A 27,936-nucleotide genomic window follows, 5' to 3' on the forward strand; every position below is an offset into this window, starting at 1 on the left:
GCCAACCGAGATTAAGGAGTAAACAGCAACACAACATGATCCTGCGGGAGAAATATGTTGTTTGTTACGGGTGTTAAAACACAAGAGCTGGTTTGGTGAGAAGTCAACAGAGAAAACGCTGGAAAATCTCAGCGGGTCTGGCAGCATCCGCAAGGAGAGAGAAGAGCTGACATTTCGAGTCCAGATGACCCTGTGTAAAGGTTTGGTGCCAAAACATTGTGTGACGAGGTGGCCGAGTGGTTAAGGCGATGGACTGCTAATCCATTGTGCTCTGCACGCGTGGGTTCGAATCCCATCCTCGTCGGTGATGCATTTTCTCTGAACCCCCCAACTGATGGCTTGTTTTGAGGTTCACAGAATCAAGATGAATTTTGGGGACACAGGCTTGAGGGGTGAATGTTCCAGAATAATTCCACATTCCCACAAATCTCATCCTCGGAGAAACTCGATTCAAGTCAGGTTACCTGCTTTGGACACGAGTTCACCACCCTGCAAAAATGTTGTTTTAGAAGCTCCAAAGCAGACGCCAGTGGCAAGGTTTTGTCTTTCCAGAATCGGCAGGTCAGCCATGAAAATTAGTGCTGTATTAGCGGGATTGGCCATGCTAAATAGCCCCTTAGTGTCAGGGGGATTAGCATGGTAAACATGTGGGGTCACGGGGATACAGTCTGGGTGGGATTGTTGTCAGTACAGGCTTGGTGGGCCGAATGTCGTCCTTTTACACTGTAGGCATTCTATGAAGTTCCAGGCGGCAGTTTTATTTCTCTGAGAAGATTGATTGACACACCAGTCCCTAATTTCTTCAAACTTTACCCAAAAGTGGACTCCGATGAGATTTGGACGCGCAACCATTGAACATCTCACGGGACAATGACTAGCTGTCTAACAGGCCAGTACCAACCGCCACAAAAGCTCCACAGCAGACACCATTTCCCTGGCCCTGCACAGAATCCTGGAACACCTCGATAACAAGGACACCTATGTCAGACTCCTATTTATTGACTACAGCTCAGCCTTCAACACTATTATTCCCACAAAACTCCTCTCCAAACTCTGTGTCCTGGGCCTCGGCACCTCCCTCTGTGACTGGATCCCGAACATCTGAATTCACCTTGAATGGACTTATCTCGCATGAAGTTGATCTTTCTCTACACCCTAGTTATGTCTGTAACACCATATTCTTAACAGTTCTTGTTGTTTAAAGTGTGAGATTGTTGAACTTATGAATAGCTTCTACAGTGTCAAAGATCCATAGATGGAGCAGGAAAGTAAACTCCCGCTCTGTGGCGCAATGGAAAGCGCGTTACACTTCTAAATAATTAAACTAGCCATTCAAATGTTGTGGATTCGAGTCCCACCAGAGTCGGATTTTTGATCAGATTCGGAGCAAGCCAGTTGCTGCTTCATTGATGTGATTCACCTTCGGCACCGACATTTCCTGCTCTGCCATCTCTCCATGCTGTGTCTGTTAACCCGGCTCCCAGGGAAACCGCTGACTCGAGAATAAATCACAAACCTTTCTTAGAGTTTGACACAACGTTCGCTGGTTGGGTTAGAAATAGTAACATCTTTCTCAATTCGATATTTCACTTCTTATGGAAGATAAAAATAGTTAAAGAACACACACACACAACAGCAATTTACAAATCAATAAATAAATATCAGTGCCCTGAAATGTAGGGGTGTTATTCTGATGTGTCTGCTGCGCTTGTCCTTCCAGGCTGTCGTAGTCATGGGTTTGGGAGCTGCTGGAAAAGTAGCCTTGCTGAGTTGCTGCATCGTGCAGATGGTGCACACTACTGTCATTGTGTGTCGGGAGTGGAGGGAGTGAATTTTTAATGCTTGGGAAGCGAATGAAGTGGGATGCTTTGTCCTGGATGGTGCTAACCTTCTGTAGTTCTGTTCAATCTATATTGACCCAGGCAAATTATTTCAGGAAACCAAGTCATCTGCTTTACTCCCACAGTCCAAAGATGAGCAAGTTGGGTGGATAGGCCATGCTGGATTGCCCCTTGTTCCCCAAGGTGTTTGTATGGGTAGATTACCGGGGTGGATGCGTGGCGCTGTGGGGATAGGTCCAGTGTGCGATTCTCTGTTGGAGAGTTGGTACAAACTCGATGGACAGAACGGTCTCTTTCAGCACTGTTGGGATTGTATGACTCTAAGACCATTCGACGGTGTTAGAAATTCCCTGAGAGACAGAAAAAAAGGAAAGCTGTATTTATGAATTCACAGCATTAGATTTATTGCAGATTATTTTTCTCTGCGAATGATGAAAATACCCGGATCGTGTAAATAAATAGTAGAGATATTTGTGGGGAGTCTCGAAATATGTTTTATCTCTGTAGATCATCCACTGTAAAGGGAAAGACAATATTGATTAGCAAGGATGGGATATTGTGACTTGTACAATTGCACTGATCACTTGGAAGACCTCAAAGTTCTCTCTGGGATTTGAAACAGGGATCTCCTGTTTACTGGGTTTGTGCATTGCTCTGTTTGCTCAAGTCAACACAGACCCAACTCCCGCTCTACCCGTTCCTTGCCCGAAGGTGCTAAGATTGAGAGATCTGAGCAATGTGAACTCTGCAATTGAAGGGTTACATCCTGGCGATAGGGATATTTCTCCACAGCTGCTTTCGGGGCTGCTGAATATTTCCAGCATTTCCTCTTTCTGATTTTGAGCTTTCATTACAGGAGTTCATTTACTGACAACCCAAAACTTGTCTCTTGGTCGCAGCGCCAGACAGAGCTTTTCTGTGATCTTCACACAGACAAGTTCACTTTTCACTTCCCTGCTATAAAACCGTCTGTTTTCACACTGCGGCATTGCCTTCAAACCTCACCCCACCCTCCACCCCCACAGCAGAGTCTCAGTGGTACAAGTGTATCTGAGGAATTCACAAAGACAAGGGATCACCGTGTTTATGAGGGAACATGAAGGATTAATTCATATTCACAAACAGACTGATTATGTGAGAATCTCTCTCTCTCTCTCTCTCACACACACACACACACACACACACACACCACCACCACCACCATGGCAGATGGTGACATTTGACATCAATAAAGACATTTGGAAATAAAAGTCCAATGCCCTCGTCCGTTAACTGAAATCCACTATTTCTTCCAAACAGCTTTCTCAGAATTATTTTCCTTGTAACTTTGTTCATTTAATTCTCACTTATCTCATTATTTGCGGTCAGAACTGTTCCACAATGTATGTTTGAGCTGGATAAATTGTTAATGTTCCAACCTAGAACAAAATGCTTTGCATCAATCGGCGAATTGAAATTCTGTGGCAGGAATTCTAATCTCCTCAGGAAGAGGTTTAATGCTGAGCTGAATGAACTGTTTTTGTTTACAGGGACGAAAGGTGATGTCACTGGGCTGGTAATCCAGGGGCCCGCGCTAATCTTTGGGGACACGGAGTAAATCCCACCATGGCAGCTGGTGATATTCAAATTCACTGATTTAACACATAGGCACATGGATAGAAAACAGAAACAGGAGGAGGCCATTCGGCCCAAACAATGCTGGAATTGAAAGCAAGCCTCAGAAATGGCGGCCTTGAAATTTTCGTCGATTCTTTTCCACAGAAAACATCTTCACAGAACAACAGAGAACATTTCACACAAAAGGAAAACTTCTGCTCAAGACGGATGATATTTACAAACCCGGAACACATTTACACAACAGGGAAGAATTTGTCAGAACCACAGTGAAGATCTGTCAACGGGAGAGTCACAGTTCCAAACAGAGAGAACAGTTACACAGCAGAGAGCACAGTTACACAACACAACATACACTTCAATACAGGGCCTATCTTTGTGTAACAGAAAATCCCTTTTCATACATAATCAGTTTTCCCATCTCAGTATCTTGCTGGTTTGCTCGAATATTTTCTGTCTCTCATTGTGAGTGTGTCCTAATAGTCTTTTACTGTTTTTCTGTGTGTTTTTTCTCTGTCTGTTACATTCGGGGTGATGTTACGTGTTAATATCCAGCCAGGGTGAGCTTCCCAGGGCCTTGTTTGTAATAAAAAGAGACAGTGAATAGATTCCTGGCTCTAGGGCAGCAGTAATAAGCAGGGAGGGGTTGTCTTTGGGAGCAGAGTGGCGCAGCGGAAGCGTGCTGGGCCCATAACCCAGAGGTCGATGGATCAAAACCATCCTCTGCTATCACATACTCACTCCATCAAACAGAAACAGTGGTGGTCTTAGTTTTCATTAATGAGTAGCCCAGAGCATTTGTCTCCATTGGCTGGACAGTTTATTCAGCCAACGGCGCGGGATCGATTCCCGGTTCAGTTGAGATTGATCATGAAGGCTCCACCTTCTCAGTCTTGTTCCTCTCCTGAGGTGTGAATCCTCTGGTTAAATCACAGCCAGTCCGCTCTCCCCATTGATGGCCCCCAGAAACAACTGGGACTGGGAACCTTGCTTTAATTTTACAAACAATGGACAAATCATATTCCTCACACATTGTTCAAATATAAAAGTGTATAAAAATTAATTAAGCATGAGAATCGGATCATCCCTAAAATTTCATTTCTATCCCAGTTTTGGAATTTGTCATTTCAGGAACAACCAAAATCCAAAGACCGACACAGAAAAGCTCCGTGATTCGGACACACAGCCCTCCACTGGGAGGTCAGACTCTCTCCTGTTGCTCCACAAACTCACAGCACTTGCTCTGTTTTACATCAGGGTCATGTTCGGTGAATTCAAAACCAAACCGGGAGCAGAGAGGTGAACTGTCTCTCTACTTTCTCTGGATTTACATCAAATGGATGTAAATCTCCCTGCGGGAGAAATGTGTTCTTTGTTACGGATGTTAAAACACAAGAGGTGGTTTGGGGAGTAGTCACCGTATGACGAGGTGGCCGAGTGGTTAAGGCGATGGACTGCTAATCCATTGTGCTCTGCACGCGTGGTTTCGAATCCCATTCTCGTCGCTGATGTGTTTGTTCTGTCTCTTTATTGCCGGTGAACCTCAGTGTTTTGAGGTTCACAGAACCAAAATGAAGTTTGGACACACAGGCTTGAGGGGTGAATGTTCCAGAACAATTCCACATTCCCATATTTCGAATCCGGTGAGAAACTCGAGCTGACGATCGATTCAAATCAAAGCCCCAGTTTTGGACAGGAGTTTGCCACCAGGGAAACATGTGGTTTCAGAAGATCCAAAGCAGACTCCAGCTTCATTTGCGGCCCGAATGGCACATTTTGTCTTTCCAGAATCGGCAGCTCAGCCATGAAAATTAGCGCCGTATTAGCGGGATTGGCCATGCTAAATAGTCCCTCAGTGTCAGGGGGATTAGCACGGTAAATATGTGGGGTTATGAGGATACAGGCAAAGTTTGAATGTTTCACCAGACAATCTTCTCTCTTCCATCTTCTTCCATCGGGAAAAATGTGTACAACAGTCTGGGGTCACCTACCAACCGACTCAAGAACAGTTTCTGTCCTGCTGCCATCAGACCTCTGAATGGACCTTCCTTACATTGAGTTGACTTTTCTCGACACCCTAGCTATGATTGTGACACTACATTCTGCAGTCTCACCTTTCCTTCTCTATGAACAGTATGTTTTGTCTCCACAGCACACAAGAAAAAATACCTTCTACTGTATACTAATACATGTGACAATAATAAATCAAATCAAGTTAAATAAAACAATGATGAGAAGTCCTACATGCCATTCTTTGTGCCATAGATCCCCAGCTGCAGCGCTCACACTGCAACAAAGAGTGTTCAGAGTAGAAAGTGTTTCTTGGTGAAATAATAGGCCAATTCCAATTGGTTTCAGTTCAACATTTAAGCAAACGAGCAAATAAAAATGACAAGTCGCGATAGGGAAAGGGTATCGCGGGAAAAAAAAACACAAGAATCAAAGTGTATCAGATGTGACAGCCGTCAAACGGAACAGAAGCAGATATCCATTATACAAATACTCCCAGTGCCTCAAGAGAAGCCCTTTCCCCAACTAAGTGTTTGTATAGTTTTATTTGTTTCTCCTGCACTGACAGGTAACAGTAAATCACAACCTCACCAACCAGTGACAGCCAGTTAAATAATCATCCCACACTCGCTGATAATGGAGTTTCTGACAGTGACAGTTTCTGACCATCCTCCGATTGGACCTGGAGGGAACCAGATTCACTGTCAGAGCTGGACTTTCTTACAGAGTGGGTGACAGAGCCAGTTGAGCGACGGTGATGGAGTGGTGACTGTGCGAGCATTTGACCAAGGGTCAGTTCCTGACCATCACTGTTCTGATTTCTTTAATGAGTTATCGCAGGTCACAACAGTAGGTGGACACTCTTAAAATGAAATTCACTAAAAATCCTCACCATCACGATCTTTGTAATGGAAAATTCAGCTTCAATTTGCTTTGAGTGGAAACTTTGTGAAATGAAAGAACAGGCCTCAGAATTGATCAGTGAGTTCCCAGTAAGGAACAATTGTAAAAAGGTGGCTTCAACCAGACAAGCCAAGTTCAGTTTCCAAACTGCGCTCCGGGCTCTCCTGGTGCCTGATGGAATCAGCAACTGAGGAAGTTCCATAATTAAAACTATTGCAAATAATGGCTGGTTATGCACGGTGAGCGATGGTGGCATAGTGGTGAGCATAGCTGCCTTCCAAGCAATTGACCCGGGTTCGATTCTCGGCCATCGCATTGGCAATTTAATTACAACTTTTTCCACTTTCTCTTCCATTTTCAACAGAGTGGGTCGAAACAGGGCGGACACAACATTTGACTATAATGAAATACAATAGAGATTTCTCTTTTTCCTGTGTTTATTCGGACCTAACTCATTTCTACTGAAAAATTATTGAGCTACAAAAACAAGTCTTTGACCTAATCAATGAGTTCTCCGCCAGAGACAAACAGACAAAGTAAAAGTAGAGGAACAAATTTCAGCTCACACACTGTGCTTTGTGCAATAACGGTGCCTGATGAAGTTAGTGTGAACGCTACTGAGGTGATTATATTAGAGGCGTAAATTGCGGCGCTGCGATGGCCGAGTGGTTAAGGCGTTGGATTAGAAATCCAATGGGGTTTCCCCGCGCAGGTTCGAGTCCTGCTCGCAGCGATTATCGCTAGAAGCGTTTTCTTCCGGCAGCCGCTGACCCGGAACTCTTCTGCTATTTTGGTGCCAAGTATGTGGATCACCATCATGCTTTCAGCTCCATGGCTCCGGGCCGAGTGCAGGAAGGTGAGCTTGAAGAGGACACCTGGGTGCCCTCGGGCTGGCATGGACAAGATAAGCCGAATGATTCAGTGCTGTTCCCTTTCTCTGGTTCCATGAGGGAAATCATAATGTGAGCAGATTGAAAAAAAACAGCATCAGATGCGCAAGGACAAAACAAGGTCTCATTTCAGAGGAAGATTCTTATGGAATGACAAACAGAACATAAGAAATAAATTTCATCAGAATACACTGAATGATCATTTCAAAATGCTGCTTGGATGATATGACATCGTGTTCATTCAAACACATTGCTGCAAGCTGGTCATTATTGGGCGTTAGGAACTCCTGTTTATAGCAGATTGGGAATGGAAGGAGCAGCTTCACATCTGCACATTGACAGGTCAAACTGTGTCTCAGATTGACAGCTCCCAGGACAGGTTTTCCTCTCCTCTCGCTCTGTGCTGTGGATTCTCGGGGATGAGTTGGAGTTTCCCAGCTCAGTAACTGTGAAAGCCTCTGAGGCCGGCGATGCTCACAGTGTCTGTTCCCCAGATTCAGGGGGCTGCAGCCAATCAGAGCTGTGCCTGGGTTAACCCAGAGCTGGTTGAAACGATGATATTGTTCACAAGCTGAATTCTATTTGATCAGATGTAGGTACAGATTGTGTGCACTCAGTCACTAAACAACAAGATCCCGCCTTCATATAGAGTGGGTGAGAGGGGGTGGAGGGAAAGAGTGAGTTAGAGCAGTGAGACACAGACCGCCAGACAATGCCTCAGTGACAGAAATCCTTGTAAATTCCGGCTTTATCCAGAGAGATTCTTTTGGAGAAACAGAAGCTGCAGTCTCAGCTCTCATAAGGACATAAGAACTAGGAGCAGGAGTAGGCCATCTGCCCCCTCGAGCCTGCTCCGCCATTCAAACTCATCATGGCTGATCTTTTCGTGGACTCAGCTCCACTTACCCGCCCGCTCACCATAACCTTTAATTCCTTTATTGTTCAAAAATTGATCTATCCTTGCCTTAAAAACGTTTAATGAGGTAGCCTCAACCGCTTCACTGGGCAGAGAATTCCTCTGATTCAGAACACTTTGTGTGAAGAAGTTCCTCCTCAACTGAGTTCTAAATCCGCTTCCCCTTAGTTTGAGGCTATCCCGCACCACCCCCAACCCCCACCACCCCCCACGCCCCCCCCCACCCCACCAGTTCTAGTTTCACCCGCCAGTGGAAATAATTACCCTGCTTCTACCTTATCTATTTCCTTCATAATTTTATATAGTCCGATAAGATCTCCCCTCATTCTTCTGAATGCCAATGAGTGTAGCTCTATTCTACTCAGTTTCTCCTAATATGCCAACTCTCTCATCTCCGGAATCAGCCTAATGAATCTCCTCTGTACCCCTCCAATGCAAATTCATCCTTTCTCAAGTAAGGGGACCAAAACTGTACACAGTACTCCACAGCACCTGCAAACCAACTCCTTGAGATTCCTGCACAAGGATACCCAGCTCCCTCTGCAGAGCAGCATGCTGCAATTTTTCCCATTCAAATAATAGTCCATTTTGCTGTTATACTTACCAAAATGGATGACATCACATTTACAACATTGTACTCCATCTGCCAGACCCTCGCCCATTCAATGTCCCTTTGTAGACTTTCAGCGTTCTCTGCACGCTTTGCTCTTCCACCCATCTCTGTGTCATCTGCGACTCTTGATATATTCATCTAACGCTCACTGATATTGCAGCAGAGACACATTATTAATTCCACATTCAGAAACAGTGCTGCATTTTGACGGACGAGATGGGGAGATGCAACAGAATCTCAATGGCCCAGTTCCAAACAGGGTGCAAGCTCAGAGGGGCCTGAGGTTCAGAGAGACCTTTGACAGTGAGATGACATTTTGAACATGTCGTTCGGAAAGCGGATTGGATCTTTGGCTTCATAAGTGGAGACAATGTTTCTGCACAGAATCTCTGCGTTGCAGAAGGAAGCCATTTGGCCCATCGAGTCTGCAACAACTTCCTGAAAGAACATCTTTTGCACAATTTTCCCTACGCTAATCTGCACGCATTCTACCCGGAAGATACCTAATTGAAACGGGCATTTTGTTTTAATTAGTACATGATTCCACACGACCCTCTACTCAAAATGTTGAATGTAACAGCATCTGCTTATCTCTGAAATTCATTCTCTGTCGTCTTATTAACTAGAATTCTCTTTAGTACACCGATACATCGACTCAACTGCTGCAGGTCAGATCACATTCCAATTTATATTGACGACATGGGAAAGTACATTAATATTGAATTCTCCATGGGATTTGATGCTGATTCCAGTCATTAATTCCTGTTGATCTGTCTCTGCAGCAGCGATAGTTAATGTGAATTTTCTTCCGCTCTGCTGCAGTTCTCCATTGCGGCCAGTAGATGTCAGCACACTCTGATAGACGAAAGTTTAGATATCAGGGAGAGGCAAAACAGCGAGGCAATGTTCACATTATATTGAAGCTGGGACGGAGAAATTTCGAAATACTAAATGTGTGGGCCATATCAATTCGAAATCCACCAGGACGCTGCTTTCCTCTGTATTCATCATTTAAACACCGATAAATCAGCATGGCTATGCGTTTTAACTTCAAGTATTAGTGACGTTGGGGATTTCATTTAGAACTAAGTGATATTTTGAATCATTGTTGTTTGGCACAGTTAGAATTTCATTATATAACAGTTTAATTATTAGTACAGGCCTATTAAAACACACATTACACAAAGTTTTACTTACTTCTGATTGGGAATGATGTATAGAGAGAAACTTACTTTTCTTGATTATATATTACTGACCTATATCTGGGTGCACAGGTTTCAATCTCAAAATTAGCCAGTGGTGCAAAACTTGAAAATATTCTGAACTTTAATAAGAAGGATATTGAACATCTTCAAGAAGATGGAGACAGGCTGGTGGAATGGACAGACACGTGACAGATGCAACTTAATTAATGTAAGGAAGTGTGAAGTGAGACATGTTGGTCCGAAGGTCGAGGAGAGACGATACAAAATAAAGCGTACACCTTTACCCTTCCTAATCCCCATTGCACCTTTACTACGCTGAGATGCCACAGTCTCTTCACCCATCTCAGAACTCATGAATATCCAGCCCGAAGTCTGCATTTCACCGTCTACTTGTACAGTGATCATTAAACATTTGGCACTCCAACTTTCCTTAACATCTTCTGCAAGGATTCCCTGCTCCATCTGACAACTCAGTCAATGTCGCATCTTCACTTAGTGCACTGCCCATGGTAGGATTATCCTGCCCAGTCCCCATCGTGTTTCACCTTGCTCAATTGTATTGCCCAGATTGCATACTGTTCCAACATTTCTATTCTCCATTAATAATAAATGAAAGCCCAGGGTTGGTGTAGCAGAGTGGCGCAGCGGAAGCGTGCTGGACCCATAACCCAGAGGTCGATGGATCGAAACCATTCTCTGCTAGTACGTTTTTAGCAACAGCAAAAAGAATTACATGGCGGCTCCTTCAACATGATTTGACATTTCCGGCCAGGGTGCAGTTATTTTCTTCCGCTTCTCGTTACTAGTTAACATTTGAATGAGTAACAAATGGCTGAAATGTCATTTACTCACAAACAGACACAAGCTGTAAATGTTGCAAAGATACACAAGCCGAGATTTTTTTCCCTTGGGGCAGAACTATGAGGTTGATGATGGGAGATATAGGAGGGACGTCCGAGGTAGATTCTTCACTCAGAGAGTGGTTGGGGTGTGGAATACACTGCTGCTGTGATAGTGGAGTCGGACACTTTAGGAACTTTCAAGCGGTTATTGATAGGCACATGGAGCACTCCAGAATGATTGGGAGTGGGATAGCTTGATCTTGGGTTTGAACATAACTCGGCACAACATTGAGGGCCGAAGGGCCTGTACTGTTCTATGTTCTATGTTCAAGAATCATCCCTTGAATAAACACTGCCACCTTTCAATGTTTAGCGGGTGAGTTTCATGAAGAGCTGAGTGTGATTCCCGCCTTTCTGCTTCTGTACAAATTTAGTCAAAGGAAAATTATACAAATATATCTTCAATTCTCCTTGTCTTTCACAAAGAACTGAGTGTGTGTTGGATACAGTTTCAACAGTAGCTTTAAAAAGATAGAGAATGGATTTACAAATTTAAAATTCAAAGGGTGACATCAATGCCTGAAGTGGTTTCCAGGCTGTGGCGACTCGAAAAACGATACACATTCTCAATTTGAATTGTTCAAAATCATAGAATGGAGCATCCATTGTGGATGAAAGGAAACTTTAAACTGTGCAGCTGTGCTGTGCTTCAGGAGCTGGTTTTACACAAATCTCCGTTAATTAGATGTTGCCTCAACTGCTGAGTATTTCCAGCATTTTTTGTTTTTTTGTCAGGTTTCCAGCTCCCAGCTTTGCGTTGTGTTCTGTGCAGGTGTTTAACTGGAAAAGGGAACAGCTTCTGATCAGCCCCGTGACAGATAGAGTAGAATGTATCTCCCAACTATCAGGCCTGCGAGATGAGACTTCAAGCTGTACAGGGGAGTGAGGAAGAGAAAGAGAGAGAGGGAGCATCATTCTGTGAGGGACAGATTTCCTGTATAGAGGACGAGAAGGTCTGTATTTCCACAACTGTTTTAACAGACATCAGATGTCCCAACATGACTTGCAATCAATGAAATCCCTCTTAACAGTCCTTAACCTTTTAACTAGGAGATTATTGAACTTATCAATAGTTTCCACATTGTCAAAAATCCATCTAAGGACAAGTAAAGTAAAATTTCAGCATGTCTCTGTGTCGCGTTGGACTTCCAAATGATGGTAATTCAGTCACTTAAAGGTTGTGAGTTTGAGTCCCACCACAATCGGATTATGGATCAGGTTAGTAACAAACCAGTTGCTGCTTCATTGATGTGATTCACCTTCGGCACCGACATTTCCTGCTCTGCCATCTCTCCATGCTGTTTCTGTTAACCCGGCTCCCAGGGAAACCACTGACTCGAGAATAAATCACAAACCTTTCTTAAAGTTTGACACAACGTTCGCTGGTTGGGTTAGAAATAGTAACATCATTTTTCAATTAGATATTTCATTTCTTATGGAAGATAAATAAGATTAAGGAACGCACACACGCAACAACAACTTATAAATAACTACAATCAATAAATAAATATCAGTGTCCTCCAACCTGGCAGTATCTCCTTTTTCACAAATACCACCAGGTCTGGAACGTATTTCCAGCATTCCGCTGAATCCACCCACCGAAATGACTCTGTGGCATAGTTGGTTAAAGCGTATGCCTTATAAGTAGGGGATCTTGAGTTCAAATTCCAGCGGAGCCTTTTTCAATGTTATTCTGATCTTTCCGTTGCGCTTCTCCTTCCAGATCCTTGTGGTTGTGGGTTTGGAAGGTGCTGGCAAAGGAGCTTTACTGAGTTGCTGCAGTGCATCGTGCAGATGGTGCACACTGCTGCCATTGCGTGTTGGTAGTGGAGGGAGTGAATTTTTATACATGGGAAGCGAATGAAGCGGGATGCTCTGTCCTGGATGGTGCCAAACTTCTGTAGTTCTGTTCAAGTTGAATTCACCCAGACAAATGATCTTAGGAAACAAGGTGATTCGATTTCCTCTCACATTCCAAAGATGAGCAGGTTGAATGGATTTGGCCATGTTAGATTGTCTCTTCGCCCCCAAGGTATTTCCATCAGTAGATTAGCGGAGTGGGTGTGTGGCACTGCGAGGATAGATCCTATGTGCAATTCTCTGTCGGAGAGTCGGTACAGACTCGATGGGCAGAACGGTCTCCTTGAGCACTGTCGGGATTGTGTGTTTCTCAGCCCATTTGACTGTGTTCGGAATTCCCTGAGAAAATAATGGAAATGTGTGTTGGTAGAACTTACAGCATTGGGTTTATCGCGGGTGAAATTTATTTTAACTGCAAGATGATGAAAATACCTGGATCATCTCAACAAATAGTGGAAGTTTTGGTGGAGAGTCTTAAAGTTTTTCCATCGTTGGAGATTATCCACTGTGAAGGGAAAAACAAAACTGACAAGCAGAAATGGATTTTGTGACTGGCACAATTGCAAATATCATTGGGAAAGAATCAAGAACCCAGGATCTACCTGCTTACTGAGCAGGCGCTTTAAACAACTAAGCCACAGAGCCTGTCACCTATGAAAGCGGTCTGTTTGAGGGAATTTTGGAGGCTATGGGCCAAATGACCTCCTTCCACACCGTATGATTCTATGATTCTGACGAGGTGCTGAGAACACAAGCTTTATAAACTATTAGGTTGTGTGGTATTATCACTGGAATATTAATCCAGAAACTCAGCTAATACTCTAGATCTCGCATCTTGCCATTTCAGTTGGTGAAATTTGAATTTAATAAAAAAAATCTGTAATCAATAATCTACTGCTGGCCATGAAATGACTGACCATCATCGGAAAAACTTATATGATAAACTAATGCCCTTTGGGGAACAAAACCTACCGTCCTTGCCCGGTCTGGCCCACATGTGACTCCAGATCCACAGCAATGTAGTTGACTCTCAGCTGTCCTCGGGCTGCGAGTTTTGGGCAATAAACGCTGCCCAGCCAGTGACACCCAGGCTCCATGAATGAATAAAAAAGTGTCTGTGTCCTATTGGAGTTCTACTGAAATTTCTGTAGCTCTTTCAAAACCATAGGACGTCCCAAAGTATGTTAATGACAATGAAGTATTTTTGAAATGTAATCACTGTCCAATGGCCCAGTCAGCGACGCTGAGAAAAGTCCATCGGAGATTCAAAATGAGGAAATCCATCAACTCGTTTACAATCGCAGAGATTGCAAATGCAGAATGGATTCCAAGCTAATTTACAGTTCCGGGAGCTGACTGTCAGAACTCATCGCTTGTACACGCACAGTTCCACAGACAGAATCAGAAAGATCCCAATCCTCACACAGCAGCAGATAATGAAAAAAAGGAACACAGTCTGAATGAAAATAAAGGCGAAGTCAGCATATTCCCACATTACCATCCACTCAGCCCTAATCTCAACAGGGAGGGTTTACTGGTAAGGATGCAGTCGGAGGATAACCACATCTCAGCCGAAGGGCAAAGCTGAGAAAATCTAACGTGCTCTCGAATAGTTCGCCAGCATTTCTATTATACGCCGCATCCCCGGAACTTCACAGATTGAGTTCAACTTCAAAAAAGGGGCACAGAATATGCAACATCGACGAGGATGGGATTTGAACCCACGCGTGCAGAGTACAATGGATTAGCAGTCCATCGCCTTAACCACTCGGCCACCTCGTCATACAGTAACGGACGTTCTAATCACCTCTTGAACAAAGAACACATTTCTCCTGTCAGATAATGTTGTGTTTCTGCTTTCTCTTTAATTTTGGTTCGTTGTTCCTCTTCCATTCGATTTCAATCCAGAGAAAGGAAAGAGGGAAACAACTCCCTGTTTGAGTTTTGAATTCACCAAAAATAACAGAGATGTAGAAGGGCTTTTTGTGATGTGAGCTTGTAGCGCAACGGTAGCGCGTCTAACTCCAGATCAGAAAGTTTGCGTGTTCAAATCACATCAGGCTCAACTAACTCTTACTCATTGGATTTTGGATCCGGATAAAGTGGTTTGTTGCCGAAAAAACAAATCTCCAAACTCTGGTAGATACTATATTTTATGTTTTTGCTCAATCTGCACCTGTACCTCGGGCAATGAGAAGACAATATAATTAAAGAGAAGCATTTCAGCTGTAAAGCACTTTGAAACTTCCAGCGGTTTTGGAGAAAAAAAACATTTCGAGACAAGATAAAAACAAAATCCTGCCGATGCTGGAATCTGAAACAACAAAGGAGATGTTAGGGGTAAGTTTTTCACTCAGAGGGTGGTGAGTGAGTGGAATCGGCTGCCGTCGGTGGTGGTGGAGGCGAACTCGCTGGGGTCTTTTAAAAGACTACTGGATGAGTATATGGGATTTAATGGGATTGGGGGTTACAGATAGGTCTATGGCTTAGCAGGTGTATAAGTGATCGGCGCAACTAGTGGGCCGAAGGGCCTGTTTTTGTGCTGTGGTGTTCTATGTTCGATGTTCCAAATGAAAATGCTGGAAAAACTCAGTGGGTCTGACATCATCTGTGGAGAGAGACCAGCTGAGATTGTCCAGAATGTTCAGACTTCAAGACACCCCGTCTTTCCTCCAAAATTAAAAAGAACATGCGGTTTGATATGAACGGCAAACGCACCTTTCTTTCTCCACCTGATTTGTGTTTTTTCTTCATGCATCCATCTCATTCTCTTTCCTGCTAATCCAAAAGTCTTAATGAGTTTGTTAAAGCCGCTGTTTGCTGCATTAAATGGTTCACCGCATTGGGGAAAATAACTGATCTCGTCAGAACTGAGTTGTCGCTCCGGAAGTGAAAATGACAAGTGTACGATGCGTATGGTCGCGTTAGCTGCCATTTCCTCGTTAGTATAGTGGTTTGTATCCCCGCCTGTCACGCGGGAGACCGGGGTTCAATTCCCCGACGGGGAGTTTATCGCAATTTTATTACTTCAAATTGTACTTGTGTTGTTCTCCAACTTTGAAACAGAAACGAAAAAGGCTGTCAAATAATGAAACTTTCAAAAATGCAAATCTTTACATTTTTACCGACACTTTTCGTGACCTGAGATCAACGTTCGTTCAATTCACCAGCATTTTGGTTCACCTTTGATCTGGCGATGCCACGTAGTCAACACGTGGAATATTACCCTGAGAAGTGTCAGGAACAGAATCGCGAGCTCTACACAACCTTTGTTGACTTCGCGAAAGCCTCCGACACTGGAAGCCGACAAGGCCTGTGGAGGATCATGTCAAAGTTCGGCTACCTCCCCAAATGCATTCAGATGGTACGCCAGTCCCACGATGGCATGATGGCCAGAGTACTGGATGGCAGAGAATCCTCTGAGGCTTTACCAGTAAATTGTAAATGGAATTTAATGGAATTCAGGGACATGTACACACAAAATTGTCAGTGAACAATCGTTTTCCAAAACCAAAGAAATTAAACAGTGGTGTTCCCTAAGAATCGGTATGAGTGATAGATCTATTCTGGGAAGATATGTACTAAATGTACTTGTGTCTGAAGTGATCAAATGATCTAAAGGATGTGAAGGATAACAAGGCATTCAAGGAAGACAGAAAGCAAAACTGGTTTAACGCAAAGGTATATTGCAGATGGCACTGACGCTGAGAATTGTTTCAAGTGTATGCATTTAAAAAGCAAGAATGAGGGAATATGATATAAACAAAATTGCACATGTTTCATAGTGGATGTGTGATAATACGTCTAAGAACAAACGTGCACCAGGTTTCTACACTCTGTCCAGGATCATTCTTCTCGGTGGCTCGTTAAATAATCGAAGTGTAGCCCGTTAAGTCCTGTTTTGGACCAGGTTTAGCTTCACAATATTGATCTGGGTGGGAATAAGTGATGAGTGTTTGAAGATACATTGCAGTTCGACACATTGGCAGCGACTGAGAGGAACAGGTGGACACAAGAAATGTTGATTCTGATTTCATTGAGAATTCCCAAAAACGGAAACTAAGGCTGAGGGTCTCCCGAAACCCTCTCCCCCAGCCAGCGCCACGCCTCCATCTGGCTGCAACAATCATGGATGATCTTTTGGAGCTCATTTAACCAATTTGATGACACAGCAAACGAAAACAAAGCCAACTATGAGTCTATCACAAATCCAACTTGGCAAACTAATGTGTTCCCCCGTTTCTTTATTACCAACACAGTACGAATTAAGATGAGATCAATTGTACTTGTGCCAATCTGACTATCTCCCCTGTGCCTGTCAAACACCTTTGGGAATCCAGATTGACCACGGTGATTCTACATCACATCTTCTTGTAGCGAGTATAATTAAAGAATTCTCTCAGTATCACAGTGCTCCTGTGGGGAGAATTGATCGATCCCACTGTTGATATTTGGGTGATGATCTGCAGGGGAGAGATGTTTAGCTGGTATTTGATTTGGCAGTTCATTCCAGTAACGTCTATTTCTAATATCTTTTGATATTTTTTGCAATTATAGCGATAGGATACCTCAACACATCTTTGAATTGTGCCCTGAACTTAGTTTGAGTCGCAGCATAAATACATGTGTTTGTGCAACAACTCAGAAGTTGAAGCATAAATCCTGCTTCTCGTATATAACTATGAATATATACAGATTGATACCCAAAATTCCACATGCGGCTCCATATAGAATACATCATGAACACTGACCATAAGAGAATGAAGTTCCCAGAGATAGCAAGCAGTAAAATTATGCTTTTCTTTCGACTCTGCATCTCTGCGTCTCCGGAATTCTGCACATCCTTCTGAGCCCGGAGTCTCTTCCGTGCCTTGCTACTCAATAAAATGTGCCTGACTGTTAACACATTGAAGAGCAAAACCAGGACAAATGGGACACACGGGCTTAGAATATAATGAAGGAATTCAATTGCTGACCAGACAGTTGAAAACAGAACATCTGTTGACACATCACAAAACCAAGGAACGTTTGTACCTCGATATTGACCTGTAAACATAAAATACCAGAAGATATTCTTCAAACAGTTCAGTGCAGTCAATGATCCTAGAATTATAGCCGCCATTTTACCTGTGCAATATTTAGTTTTGATCTTCTGGCAACAAATTGCCAGAAAGCGATCAAAAGTGAAAGCAACAGTGAACCAGACAGAACAGTCAGTAACTGCGAAAAGCAGGACAGCGTGGATGTTACACATTTGGATGTACCGCATGAATCGAAATTCGCGTTGATAAGCAGTTGGGATATGCCTCAAAATCAGGTCTATAATAATGACAAGCAGATCCGCCGCTTCCATGGCCACCAGGTAACGAGTTACACATTTGGAAAGGCCACAGTTTCTCCGAGAGAGGGTCAGAATCGTCAACATATTAACTGTAAGGAAGGAAAAGAAACACAAAGAAAACATCACATGAACTTCTGAGTGAAATTACAATGGAGAGTATTTATTGTGATTAGCAAATGCATTACTTTATATGATGATGTATTGAAGTGATTACATCCGGGAGATTGGGATGAGTTGTTAGTATTGTACGATGAACCGTTAAATGAAAATCAATGTTTCTGATCAAATATGTGTCGGACCAACACATCAATGGGATGATAATGGTCGCTGTTCTGCCGACAGTTTATTTCATGCTCAAATGAAGTGAACGATGATTTAGCATAAATTAACCATTTAATCCGATTCACGTGAGCTTCAGAGTACAAAATAGGGCAGCACAGTGAATATTATATCAGATCAGCAATACCCTGGTCAAAAAAAAACGCGATAAGGATTTCGGAAAGCAAAGTAGGGAAGCAGGGAGCTGGAGTGACTTCCTTGTGCTTATGCCCAATGAAACTAAAGGGAAGGCCTTAAGTTCAACAGTTCAAATGGGATATCCACAAGTCGATGCATGTTGAGTTTTCAATCACTGTTTTTGTGATTTATTAATTTAAAAAAAATCTGTGCAAGTTTGATTGGGGAATGTCGTTTCGACTGTGGTGTCTCTGAAAGAACATCATGCAATACCAGCAGTGGCCGGACGGTGGCACAGTTCTCAGCACTGCTGCCGCACAACGCCAAGGCCCCGGGTTCAATTCTGGCCTTGGCTGACTGTCAGTGTGGAGTTTGCATATTTTCCCTGTGTCTGCGTGGATTTCCTTCAGGTTCTCTGGTTTCCTCCACTGTCTATGAGTGTACAGGTAAGGTGGATTGCCCATGATAATTTGTCTGTTAGTGTTGGGGGATTAACTTGCTAAATATGTAGGGTTACGGGTATAGGGCCTGCGAGTGAGTTGATACTGCAGGGTCCAAGGGCCGAATGGCTTCCTTCTGCACTGGAGGGCTTCTTTCTTTGGTTTCTGAGTGGAAAATAAGCGTAATACAGGATAACTCGACTCCGCCTTTTTATCACACGTCACATGACAAATATCCACACCAGTAAGTGGACGCTGAGCTGCAGAATGAAACACATAGAACATAGAACATTACAGCGCAGTACAGGCCCTTCGGCCCTCGATGTTGCGCCGACCAGTGGAACCAATCTAATGACCCTCTAACCTAAACCATTCCAATGTTATCCATATGCCTATCCACTGACCATTTGAATGCCCTTAAAGTTGGCGAGTCCACAACTGCTGCAGACAGGGCATTCCACGCCCTTACTACCCTCTGAATAAAGAACCTATCTCTGACATCCCTCCTATAATTATCAGCCCTCAATTTAAAGTTATGTCTCCTCGTGTTATCCGTCACCACCCGAGGAAAAAGGCTCTCACTGTCCACCCTATCTAACCCTCTGATCACCTTGTATGCCTCGATTAGGTCACCTCTTAACCTTCTTCTCTCGAACGAAAACAACCTCAAGTCCCTCAGCCTTTCCTCACAAGACCTTCCCACCATACCAGGCAACATCCTGATAAACCTCCTCTGCACCCTTTCCAATGTCTCCAGATCTTCCTTATAATGCGGCGACCAGAACTGTACGCAATACTCCAAGTGCAGCCGCACCAGAGTTTTTTTACAACTGCGACATGACCTCACGGCTCTGAAATTCAATCCCTCTACCAATAAAAGCTAACACACCGTCCGCCTTCTTAACAACCTCATCAACCTGAGCGCCAACTTTCAGGGATCTATGCACATGTACACCGAGATCTCTCCGCTGATCCACACTACCAAGAGTCCTTCTGTTTGCCCTATATTCTGTACTCCTGTTACTCTTTCCAAAGTGAATCACCTCACACTTTTCCGCATTAATCTCCATTTGCCACCTCTCAGCCCAGCTCTGCAGCTTATCTGTGTCCCTCTACAAACCGTAATATCAATCCTCAATGTTTACAACTCCTCCGACTTTAGTGTCATCAGCAAATTTACTAACCCATCCTTCTACACCCTCATCTAGGTCATTTATAGAAAGGACAAACAGCAGTAGCTCCAAAACAGATCCCTGCGGTACACCACTAGTAACTGAACTCCAGGTTGAATATTTCCCATCAACCACCACACTCTGTCTTCTATCAGCTAGCCAATTCCTGATCCAAATTGCTAAATCACCTTCCATCCCATGCAACCGTATTTTCTGCAGTAATGTGCATGGAAACCAAAACAACTGATGATGCACCTTGTGAGCATCGTGATGTCCGTGTGCTCCTGTTGGAACTGCAATCCAGCAAGGAGAATGCATCCTGGGGAGATATGATGTGGAGTTGCCAGCATTGGACTGGGGTAGGCACAGTAAGTAGTGTCAGAACATCACGTTAAAGTCGAACAGGTTTATTTGGTAGCACGGGGTTTCAGAACACCGTTCCTTCATCAGGTGATAAAGAAGCGGTGCTCCAAAAGCTTGTGCTATCAAATACCACTTGACAACAAGGCAGCACACAGAGTCGTAGAATCAGAGAGATTTACAGCATGGGAATCTCGCCTTTTGACCCAACTTTATGTCACTTCTTTTTAACCAGTAAGGTCGTCTCATTTACATGCATTTGGCCCTTATGCTTCTCGACCCATCTGAACCACGTAATTGTCTAAACACTTTTGAAAAGACAAAATTGTATCCAGTTCTGTCTCTGGCAGCAGCTCACTCCAGCCAATCACCACCTCCCCCTACCCCCCCCATGAAATATTTTGCCCCTGTGAACCCTTTCGAATCTCTCCCCTCTCAACTTAAACCTTTGTCCTCTATTTTGGACTCCCCTTCATTTGGGAAAATGTTTTGACTCTCGAGCTGATCAATGCTCTCCATTCATTTATAGTCATCTATAAGATCACTCCGAAGTCTCCGACGCTCCAGAAAAAAAAGTCCCAGTCTATCCAGCCTCTCGGTATGATGCAAACCAACAATCCCGGGAGTACCCTCCTTTTTGTTTGCACTCTTTCTAGTTTAATAATATACTTTGCATAATAGGGTGACCCGAACTGTACACAGTATTCCAAGTGTGGCCTTACCATTGTCTAGCACAACTTCAACAAGACGTCCAAACTCCTGTATTTAATGTTCTGACCAATGAAACCAAGAATGACAAATGCCTTATTCACCTCGCTGTACACCTGTGACTGCACCTTCAAGGAGCTATGAACCTGTACCTCTACAATTCTTTGTTCGATAATAACCCTCAACGCCCGACATTAGCTGAGTAAATCCTGCCCTGGTTCAATCTCCCAAAATGCAGTACCTCACATTTAGTGAAATTAAACTCCATCTGTCATTCATCAGCCCACTTGCCTCATCGATCAAGATCCTTGTAATCTTAGACAAAATTTTTCACTGTCCATGAAACCACCAATCTTGATGTCATCTGCAAACTTACTAGTCATGCCTCCTATATTATCATCCAAAGCATTCATATATGTGGTAAATAACAGTGGACCTGCAATTTCGTCCCTGGCATCCCACAATGTCCTGGGATACATTTAATCTGGTCCCGGTGATTTATCTATCTTGATGCGCATGATGACTTTCAGCACCTCCATTTCTGTTACATGTACACTGCTCAAGATATCACTATTTATTTCCCCAAGTTCCCTAACATCAATACTTTTCTCAACGGTGAATACTAACAAGAAACATCCATTTAGGATCTCGCCCATTTCTTGTGAATCTGCCCATAGGTGACATTTTTGATCCTTAAGAGATCCTATCCTCTTCCTAGTTTCTCTTTCCCTCTTCATGTATTTGTAGAAGCTGTTTGGACTGTGGCGTCAGCTAGCTCTAATACAACTGGAGGCAAATGGAAACAGGCGGATAACATTCTATTAGTAGGAGTCAGACCTGGCACAATGGAAAATGGTTGTGGCTTTTTCTTTGAGTTGAAACATTCGACCCCAAGGTCATTGCTGCCCGCCTTCCTCAGGCTAGTGCCAGAGGCGCAATCATCAGAAGCTGCTTCAAGTATGACCGCTTTCCTATGGAAATATTGAAAACGGAGTTTTCCGCTGATCAATGCAGAATGCCAGACTCATTCACAACTCCACTGATATTGAAGCATTCCGAGTTTATAGGCAGCAGGACCAGCAACATTCAGGCTTAGACTGAAATATGACAGGTAACATTCTCACCACACACGCACCTATCTGCAGTAACATAGAATCCAATGATCTCCACTTGATATAGAATGAATTGTCATCTCTGAAAGCGGCCCTGTCAATATCCTCTTGGTAACAATTTCCAAAAATGTAAACGGGGTCTGCGATATAATTACTTTGGCTCCAAGAGCAGATCAGAGACTGGGAATTCTGTGCAGCGTAATTCCCCTCCTGACTCCATAAATCCTTTTCAACACTGGCAATCCACGGGTCAGGGTGTGATGGAACACTCTCCAAAACTTGGATGCTGTAATCTCCGGCAACGTTCAAGAAGTTCAACAAAATTAGGACAAAAATAAACGCGTGATTGGAATCCCATCCATCACATTTAGCATCAGCTTTCTCCATTAGCGACGCACAGTGATAGCAGTGTGTGACATCGACACTGCAGCAACTCACCAAGGCTCCTTCAACAGAACCTCCCAAACCCCCGAACTCTGCCCTCTGAAGGAGCAGGTTCAAAACATGCCCTGGATGATTCACGGTTAGGAAGTAACTTATTCGCTTGCAGTAATCTGGGAGCTTATTATTAAGGTAAGGGACAGCAAATTTAGAGGGGATTTGCGGAAAACACGAACGAGGTGGGAATCTGAGTTTCGCCACCTGAAAGATTGGTCGAGGCGGGAAACATTACATTTAATAAATAGGTAGATGAGCAAGTTATACACAATATCATACAAGGCAGTGGACCAATTGACGTATAAAATAATAGATAGGTGTTTGATAGTCGCTGCAGACACGATGGGCTGAACTGCCTCCTTCTGTGTTGCAAAATCTTTTACTTTAAGACAGAAACAAGCTTTTCTTTTGTCAAGTCACACCTCATCCTGACTTTAACCTGTTTGATCGTCCTTTCATTGCTGCTGGATCAACGTCCTGGGACTTATTTCCTATCAGCACTGCAGGTTACCAGCATCCTATACGGCGAAAAGCTTCGCAATGCTGGTTCACTTTCACCTTTCCAAAGGCAACCGGTGAATGGGAATCTCATTGATCTAGCTTGTGAGTCTGACACACGTATTTCACAAAAAAGCGAGAACAAATGGATAGTTCCATAGAGTGGCTTCAACAACCGGAAGGAGTAAATAGGAAGAGAACAGTTACAATTGAGGACAAAATATCTAAAAAAAAGACCAATACAAAAACCTACCAGGGACAACGACAGCGGAAAGGACGGGATAATAAATCCGTTCAATACCAAAGAACAGAAATAGTATTTTGAATTCTGAAAGAAGATTATCATCCATCCTCCCTTTCTCTTTGGAAAAGCTAATTCCGATGGTAATGCTGTGGGTGTCAGAGCGAAAGCAGCTCCTTATCAATAGAAGAACTGAACTCTCCAGTGTTATATTTGACGTCCATGGAGACGGTGATTAGTTACAGTTACTGAACAAACAGTTCAATCTCGCGCAGACTCATCCAACCATTTTTTTGTGAGGACAATATTCCATTTGTTTTTCACTCAATGTTCCATTGAGTCGTTTAAGCAGGATAAGGGTGTAAAAGACAAAAATGGTATATGTTAAAAATATCAATTTCAACCAAATAAATGGGTCATTTAGTAATACAACGAATAAAACAAGAGCATTAAGATGCGCCAAGAAGCAATATTATCTGATAGAATTTTTTTTTGCATTTTTGCTTATGAAGCAGAAGCAGAGAGAGAGAGACCAGGCCCAAAAACCAGGGAGTGAGGATTAAAAGTGAGGAGTGGGGAGGGGGTAGCGGGGTGTGTGGGGGGAGGGGGTGGGGGCGGTGGGTGTGGGTGTGAGGGGGAGCGGGACTGAGCTAAGAAGCTAGGTTTAACTGACAATGTACTTGCATTCATCTCTGGTTGCAAACTCTCCATGCTGGCTCAACTAGGTTCATAATAGTTCTGTTGGAAACGGGTTGCATTAGAATTTCGGAATTCCTCATATCCTGACCTGTTTTGTGCATTGGTTTCTGTGCATGGAGGAGATGGGCATCTGTGTCTTTACACACTCACTCCCTTTAGCAGTGTCCTGGTTCTTATCCCATAATTTATTCACACCTATTTACTCACCCTGACTCACACACACATTTCAACTTACTTATTCATTCAGGCTCACTCAAAGGCTCTGATTGGATCACACACTCAGACTCACTCACCCAGACTCACTCACTCATCCTTTCTAACTTACACACTCAGACTCACTCACTCACTCAGAATCACTACTTCACCCTAACTCACTCACACACCCAGACTCACTCGCACAAGCTCACTCAAACACCCATACTCACTCACTCACCCAGACTCACTCACTCACTCAGAATCACTACTTCACCCTAACTCACTCACACACCCAGACTCACTCGCACAAGCTCACTCAAACACCCATACTCACTCACTCACCCAGACTCACTCACATAATCAGACTCACACCTTCACCCAGACTCACTTACATATCCAGACTCACTCACACATGCAGACTCATTCACTCAAGCAGATTTACACACACTCAGGCTCAGTCACTCACTCAACCAGACTCACTCACATAACCAGACTCACACCCTCACCCAGACTCACTTACACATCCAGACTCACTCACACATGCAGGCTCACTCACTCAAGCAGATTTACACACACTCAGGCTCAATCACTCACTCAACCAGACTCAGTCACATAACCAGACTCACACCCTCACCCAGACTCACACCCTCACCCAGACTCACTTACACATCCAGACTCACTCACACATGCAGACTCACTCACTCAAGCAGGTTTACACACACTCAGGCTCAATCACTCACTAAACCAGACTCAGTCACACACCCAGTCTCAATCACTTCTGCCGACTCAGTCATAAACAAGGACTCAATCACTCACTCAGACTCGCTCAGGCACAAAAACTCACTCACACACCCAGGTGCAGCGATAGTCATTATTTCAGAGTTTCAAACATGCTGAATCACTTACTCTGATACATTCACTCACAGACTCACTCTATCACTCAGAGGAAATCACTTACTCGGCCTCTATTACTCACTCATTCACTGCCTCACTATTTCACTCACTTAGATCCGCTCACTCACTCACTCAGAAAAACTCAGTCAAACACTCATATATCATACGAGAGACAGAGCGATAGAAAATGAGTCCAACTCCCATACATACAGAATCTTAGAACAGATTCTATTCTATTCCAAGAATCTAAAGAGAGGGAATATTCGGCCTTTGTCTGTGAGTTGCCCTGTACAAGCTCTGTTCATCTCGTTCCTTTCCCAGTCATTGATTTATAATCCATCAGATCCTTTCTCTTCAGATGCCTTTCCCATTCCCCTTTGACAACCCTGATTTGATGTTGCCCCTGCCACACTCTCAGACAGTCCAGGTCCTAAAGACTCAGCACATTAAAAACTATCCTTCATTTCCCTGCCAATGGGAACGGTATTTCTTCAACTGCTCTTCTTAGGTAGCATTTACAAACCTATAACAGTTACCATCTAGAATGTCAGTGGCAGCTCATACATGGGGACACCAGTACCTGGAAGCCTCCCTCCAAGCCACACCCCATCCTGACTCGGAAATGTATTGCTGCTCCTTCAGGGTCGCTGGGGCAAAATCCTGCCACTCCCTCCCTAACCGTTAAGCTAACAGCACTGTGGATGTACCTGCACCTCGGGGAATGCAGCGGTTCAAGAAAAAAGTCCATCACCTCATTGTCATGATCAATTGGAGATGGGGAATGAATGTTGGCCGAGCCAGTGAGCTCACCTTACATAAATAAATAAAACAAGTAAAAACTCGCAACCACAACCTGAGACTAACAGATACAGAATCAACCTCGCTCACATACACGTGTTGGATACACAATGAATTCGCCAATCACACTCACTAACAGAGGGTGACATGAAGTCAAGATGAAGCGATAGTTATCCAGTTGCAGTTTAACCAGAGTTTTACACAAGAACAGCGAACATCTCAACACAAAATGCAACATGTTAACCCGACACCGAACATCAGAGTATTTTTTTGCCGAACAGAAAACACATTCACGGAGAATATTTTGACATAACAGGGAAAACGTTTACAGAGCAGGCGACATATCAGCAGAACTGAGAAATATATTGACACGCAATGGGTCATATTTACACAGCCGGACACACATTTACAACAACAGGGAAGAATTTTACACAACAGCATAAAACACTTCTCAACAACAGATAGAACAGATACAAAACAGGAAATATATTTACAAACAGGAAAACACTTCACACAATAACAGTGAACATCACTAAACAACAGAGAGCACAGTTACAGAGCAGGAAATATATTTGCAAACATATATTTTCAACACAAAATTCCTTTACATCAGTGACTGATTGTCCAATTCCGTGTATGCTGGTTTCCTATCACTTCATCTGTCGTTACATGTTTCCAGACAATGTGTCTTGCTACTTTTGTGTCTGTCTTTCTCTTTTCAATGCATTCTTGGTGTTGTGTCGTGGAATTATGTGGCCAGACTTAGCCTCCTGACGCTGCTGCTGGTGTGAAACAATCTAGAATTGAATACCTGACTTTATAGACAGCAGGGCTTTATCGCTCCGTAGTAGAGTCGTGTAGCGGAAGCGTGCTGGGCCTAAAGGCCTGAGGTTTGTCAATCGAAATATTCTTCTCGTATTTCTATAAACAATAATGATAAAACCACTTCACTGCAAATGTGCAATATTTGTGACTTTTACGTGAAGATTATAGACAGGTAATTACATTGGTTGTCTTTTCCGGGAAATGCTTCAATCTGCAGTAAAACACTTTTATATCCACACAAGCTGCAAAGCCTTTGAAAATGCACCAGTACGTATTAGTGAAGAAGCTAATGGTGTCAGGGCACAACTTCAGAATTTGTGGGCAATGTGAAATTTGGAAACATTGTTAACTGCAAGGAGAATGGTGCAAAACTTCAAAAAGGAGATAAACAAGTTGTCGGAACGAGTGGACAAGTTGCTGATGAAATCCAAAGCAGAGGATTGTAAAGTGATTCATTCTCCTTGGAAGATTATAGGGAGACAGCAAAAAGTAAAGGAACAGACGGAACTGGTTGTGTATGTGTATCAGTCATTGGACAGACCAAGACAGGTGGAGGGATAGTTTAGTAAAGCATATTGAATTGTACCCTTTATTAACAGAGGCTTTGAGTGCATGAACAAGGAGGTTATGTTCAAATGATCTAAAACACTAAAACATCCACAGCTGAAGTATTGTGTCCAATTCCGGAAGTCACACAATCGGAAGGATGTGAAGGCGTTTGAGAGACTGCAGAAAAGGTTCATGATATTGTTTGTAGGACTGAGAAACTTCACTATTGAGAAAGGTTGAGAGAGTTTGGCACTGTTTTCCTTGGAGAATTGAATGTTGAAAGGAGATTTAATCGAGGTACTAAATCTCAAGACACACCCGGGCAGAATGGAAAGGAACAAACTGTCCCTACGCCTGGAATAAAAGAGATGAGATTTAAAGTCATTATCAAAGGGGGGAATAGAAACAGGAGGGAAATCTTTTTCACACATCGAGTACTTAATGTATGGAATGTAC

At 43.4% G+C, this 27,936-nt stretch overlaps 6 non-coding genes across 6 annotated transcripts; 5 read left to right on the forward strand and 1 right to left on the reverse strand.

Annotated features, from left to right (window-relative positions):
• The first annotated feature begins 222 nt into the window (after positions 1-222).
• Positions 223-304, forward strand: trnas-gcu (transfer RNA serine (anticodon GCU)). The gene has a single exon. It is a non-coding gene; the product is annotated as a tRNA-Ser (tRNA).
• A 3,808-nt stretch (positions 305-4,112) lies between these two features.
• On the forward strand, positions 4,113-4,184 carry trnam-cau (transfer RNA methionine (anticodon CAU)). The gene has a single exon. It is a non-coding gene; the product is annotated as a tRNA-Met (tRNA).
• Positions 4,185-4,878: 694 nt separating this feature from the next.
• On the forward strand, positions 4,879-4,960 carry trnas-gcu (transfer RNA serine (anticodon GCU)). The gene has a single exon. It is a non-coding gene; the product is annotated as a tRNA-Ser (tRNA).
• Positions 4,961-7,019: 2,059 nt separating this feature from the next.
• Positions 7,020-7,101, forward strand: trnas-aga (transfer RNA serine (anticodon AGA)). Its single transcript has one exon. It is a non-coding gene; the product is annotated as a tRNA-Ser (tRNA).
• A 7,353-nt stretch (positions 7,102-14,454) lies between these two features.
• trnas-gcu (transfer RNA serine (anticodon GCU)) lies at positions 14,455-14,536 on the reverse strand. The gene has a single exon. It is a non-coding gene; the product is annotated as a tRNA-Ser (tRNA).
• Positions 14,537-15,690: 1,154 nt separating this feature from the next.
• On the forward strand, positions 15,691-15,762 carry trnad-guc (transfer RNA aspartic acid (anticodon GUC)). The gene has a single exon. It is a non-coding gene; the product is annotated as a tRNA-Asp (tRNA).
• Positions 15,763-27,936: the final 12,174 nt, after the last annotated feature.

The sequence above is a fragment of the Carcharhinus amblyrhynchos genome, unplaced genomic scaffold, assembly GCF_965287045.1.
Source record: "Carcharhinus amblyrhynchos unplaced genomic scaffold, sCarAmb.v2.hapA scaffold_79, whole genome shotgun sequence".
NCBI lineage: Eukaryota > Metazoa > Chordata > Chondrichthyes > Carcharhiniformes > Carcharhinidae > Carcharhinus > Carcharhinus amblyrhynchos.